The sequence below is a fragment of the Cibotium barometz genome, chromosome 57, assembly GCF_041138505.1.
Source record: "Cibotium barometz isolate CiBa-2024 chromosome 57, ASM4113850v1, whole genome shotgun sequence".
Lineage (NCBI taxonomy): Eukaryota > Viridiplantae > Streptophyta > Polypodiopsida > Cyatheales > Cibotiaceae > Cibotium > Cibotium barometz.
In genome coordinates, this window is record NC_141102.1 from 25,263,703 (window position 1) to 25,268,869 (window position 5,167).

The following is a 5,167-nucleotide window of genomic DNA, read 5'->3' on the forward strand; positions in this document are numbered from 1 at the left end:
TTTCCAAGCTTTCCATGAAAGCTTGTAAGAAGACATGAAACCATGAAAGAGGGAAGAAAGTAAGAAGTGCTTACCTTGGAGAGGGAGACTTAATTGATTCAACACCCTTGAGGGATGAGTTGAGGTGGGAGGAAAACTTGGGCTGCAGGCATAGTTGTATATGTGCAGCAATAGGAAAGTAGGTAGGTAGTATCGATACCCGTCGGGGCGGCGATTTAGGCGGGAGTGACAGTTTTGCAGGTCCCTGCCTGCTGAGCAACGTATTTTCGCTGCTGTCCAACAAAAAAATGATGCTATAATCGCTATCTAGCAGCAAAAACCTAGGTAAATTTTTGTTTGCAATACTAGATGTTGTCGTGTGTTTTGTATGAACCCTAAATCAATTTTGGCCAGGTTAAAGATGTCTGATAGTGATCATCAAGGGCCAAAAGCTGGATCCGAGGCATGGTTGAGAGAAAACATTCAATGTGTGTGATTGATGCAAGGGCCAGTATATACGACAACATCGTATAACAATTGAGCATGTCCAAACATATAGTCTTCATGAGGTAGTGGCACGACCAAGTGCGGATGATGACATAGAAGAGAATCATAGAAGAGTTCTAGGTAACATGCAACACCATTCGGTGACATTGGGTAGAGTGCGAAAGGTGGCAAGGCTTCATATGGAAAGCATGGTTGAGACTCATCTTCCCCAACCAATGAATGAGGTGCCTCCACCATTGCTACATGAGGAGGAAGAGAATCTCATCATGGATGACATGGTGAATGACTTCTTTGGAAGGCAGGTCATAGATGATAGTAAGAAAGCTTCGATGTCACAAGAGGAGCAAACCTTGCATAGAGAGGCAATCACACCTTTGTATGAGGGATGTTGGTGCTCCACACTCTGCGACCAAACTTGGAGCTATTGAACTTGCAAACAACTTATGGATGCAGTGATGCAAGTGTCACAAGTCTTCTTCGGTAAGACCGCCTCATTCTATTGAAAATATTTTTATGTTTTATATACTCTCCTTGCTAATATTTTGATATATGATTTCTTATATTATGTTTTAGGCTTCTTAAGAAGATTCTTACCGCTTAAAATATATTACTGAACACACGAGATGGGTGTCGTAAAATGCTCTCTATGCTAGGTATGGATTAAACAAAAATACATGCATGTCCCAATGATTGCATGCTATTTAGAAAGGTTAATAAAGATGCAAAACAATGTCTACAATGTGGGGAGAGCCACTATAGGGGTGATTTGCAAGGTGATAAAGTTCCTCGAAAGGTTTTGAGAAACTTCCCGATCATTCCTCACATCCAACATATGTTTAAATGTAAGGGGATTGCAGAACTCATCATGACATGGCATGCTACTCATCGCTCGACCAATGGCATCATGAGGATCGTAGTAGTTGATTCACCAGCATGGCAACGTGTAGGCCACAGTTTAAAGATGAACCTCAATCATCACTTATGCCTTTGCTAGGGCATGGATGGTGTTAATCCGTTTGGCTTGAAGTCCACATCATGGTCTACTTGGCCTATTGTATTCGTGAATTACAACCTCCCTCCATGGGTGGCAATAAAGAAACTTGGTCATATCGTGCTTGCTCTCCTTGTACCAGGAAAGTATAAGGTGGCAAACATGGACGTGTACCTCAAGCCTTTGATTGAGGAGCTTGAGACACTATGGCAAGGTATCAAAGTACATGACGTTTTAAGGCCAATAAATAGGCATGAGGCGGAGATGAAAGGAGTTTTCTTTTGACGATGCATGACTATCCCGAGTTTTTGGAGTGCTTAGGTACCTACTTGAACCTTATATGCATAAGAGGTTAGCCTTTAAACTTTAAGTTTGTATCTTTATCAATTAAAATAGGTTTGGCAACCTCCCGACATCATGCATGTCCGATTTGCCAACCATCACTTGTATCAAAAAGACCCTCTATACTTAAGAAGGTGGTGTATGAAAAACATCACCGATTTCTCCCTCCTTCACAACCCAAGTATGTGCCACATGATGTCTCACCACTTGTGATGAGAGGTAGAGATTGGTTTAAGGCATGGAGAAGCACTCCCAATCCACCACAAAATGGGATGTCTAGACACTCAATCTTCTTTCGACTTCCATATTGGTGTGACAAGAAGATCAATCATCTCTTAGATCCCATGCATATCTTCAAGAATGTGACAACAAATATTTGGGACATTTAATTGGTAAAAGACATACAAAGGGTGTAAGGGATGACTTATAAAACATTGGATGCCTTCAAAGTGCATGGCCAATTGAAAGTGAGAGTTGCAAATAGTCCTCCCAAAGGAACCATGGGTATTAACCAAGAGGGAGCATAATAAGGTGAAAAGTGTGATCGCCTCTTTTTGTACACCAATGGGAGTAATGCATTCATTGAAGTGTGCCTTCACAAAGGCCAAAAAGAAAGGAGAGGAGCAATTATATGGCCTCAAGACACATGATTGGCACAAGATATTACAGGCCTATAAATATTTTCTTTTTCATTTTCTCTTTGTGGTACATAATTTTTAAGCTCATAAACTAACTTTCATTTTTTTCTATGCATAGTTTATTCTTCCAATTGCTATAGTTGGTTGCGGAGACAAGAAGGTGAGAGGGGCTATTTAAAAAATGGGAATCTTGGTGAGGTATGAATCTTCTCTTCAATTCACAAAGTTATATTGCTTATTTGGAATTCTCATGCACTCACAAGTTATGTATTAGTAAATAGTACACATAATTGTTATGTATATAGGTACATATCCTTAAAGGAGATAGATCCTGCATCCATTGAGAAGGCTCGTCTCAATGCTATTGAGACACTGTGTATGATTGAGGATAACTTTCTAAGAACAATTCTCACTAACCAATTGCATCTTGTAGTGCATTTGGTTGATGAAGTGGCATTGTGTGGTGTTATTCATGTTTGATTAATGTTTTTCCTTGAATGGTTCATGAAAACCTTGAAGGACTTTATAAGACAAAGAGCAAGGCCAGAAGCAAGCATGGCAGAGGGATGGCTGATTACAAGAGTCTCTAGTGTATATCTCAAAACATCTATCTCACATAGATTCTTCCATGCCAAGATTATGGAGCAATGAGGAGGATGACCTACTAATCACTAATGTGCCTTAGGGAAAAGGAAGGCAACAAAGACTGGATGAAGCATAATGCCACAAGGTGAATACATTCTGCATTCTAAATAGTCCCATCATGGAGAAGTGAATTAGGAGATACAAGGATGCAATGAATAGGCGAAAGGATGAGAGAAGAGCTTTCCGAAGAGCAAATAGACGCTTGCCATTCCCGCCTAGCTTGGAACCTCGACCAAATGTGATCAATATAGAATGGCTTTGTATGGAAATATCAATGGCATCACAAAATGGAGAGATGATCACAAGAGAAGAGCATGAGTATACAAGAGGATGTGACCCTCAAGTAAGTACATTCTTCATCTCTATCTCACATATATACCTTGTTTAATGCACTATATATACTAAATGTCATGCTTTTATTAATGTTAGTACAAACTATATAATGCAATATGGTCAGAGGGAAGGCACTTTCGCACAAAGTGTGTGGATTCTAAAAGAAACACATTTGATTGTGGTGTAATGACAACTTTTGAGCAAGAAAGTCGAGCCAGTAGACATGATACCAATGTCATAGATGACAATCTTGAGTATTGTGGAACTATTCAGGATATTCTTGAGGTCGGATTTAGAGCATTTAGTCTATTCATCTTTGATGTCAAATGGTTCAAGGTGATATATAGAGGTGCTTAAGCAACCATGAAGAAACATCCAAATGCGTTCTTCCAAATTGATTCCACCAAGTTTTGGAATGATAAGAAAGATACCTTTGTACTACCTCAACATTGTCAACAGGTTAGCCAATCCCAAATTAAGTCTTGATGTAGTATAATAAAAGTGTAACCTCTTTGCTTTTTGATATTAGGTTATGTTTCACACCGATCGAATTGATCCAAAGTGGTGGTATGTTATATAAATTATCCCTCGTTCAAAACATATCTTTCAAGATCAAGATGTGGAGGCCAAATCTCTAGATGAGGTGCAAGTACTACCTCAAATTGGCTCATTGGAAGAAGATGAAGAAGAAAACATTTTGGACGGGGCCGATGAAGAGCATGAGGAACATCAATAGGAAGATGATGATGAGTCACCTATCAATCATGACAATGCTTCATTGGATTATAATATTGATATTGATATAGAACTCCATCTTTTCATTAAGATTCCATTAGATATAGACATTGATGCAGCAACACATGGATTTATTACAAGATGGGATAGATTCATGATCTTGACATTGTTTCGCTTCTCAAAAGTTTTCAACTATCTTTTTTTTTTGCTCGAAACATGGCTCCAAGGGTTTTAATGGATGTTCTTTAAAACTGTATATCATTTTCTGTGTGCATGTGACATGTATTTCAGAATTCAACAGCCAAAAACTCTCTCGAATTTCATGCAACAAAAATAGGAGCGTAATTTCATTGCTATCTCTCAGTAGAAATCACAGTATAGCAGTCAAATTTTACTTCTATAAACGTTGTGGAGCAGCGAAATTTCATTGCGAAGCAGTAAACGCAATCCCCAACATCCTGACAAAAACCGTGCTACTGAAACGCTGCAAGAAAATGTCGTTGTGCCCTCGACATGTTGTAGTGTTCCCATTATAGGGAGAGTTGACACGAGCAGAAAATGAGGAATGGGGACGTCCTTGGTTGAAGTGGCCAAGAGTTGACACGAGCAGAAAATGAGGACTGGGGACGTCCTTGGTTGAAGTGGCCAAGAGAATTATCTCCTTTGAGGACGAGACTGCCACTGTGGGCGACGTGTGTTTTTGAGATTGAGAGCCATGGCTATAGGACGAGATGAACCTGTGGAAGAGGTTTGTAGGGCATCTTCTTGAAGAATCTTACTCAGAAGACCCTGAAGTTATAGATTAGCCACTCTGGACTGTGTGGTGATGAAGGCCCTCCATGAAGCTAGTAGGGTTGCTAGCAAAAGCATAGACTGTAAGGTCGAAGGTATGACCAGACTAGAGATAACGGTTTCTCTAGCAAGGATTGCCAAGAGTCTAGGAATTGTGTGGTGGTTTGGCCATCACTCATATTCGGATTGACCAGTCATTTCACAA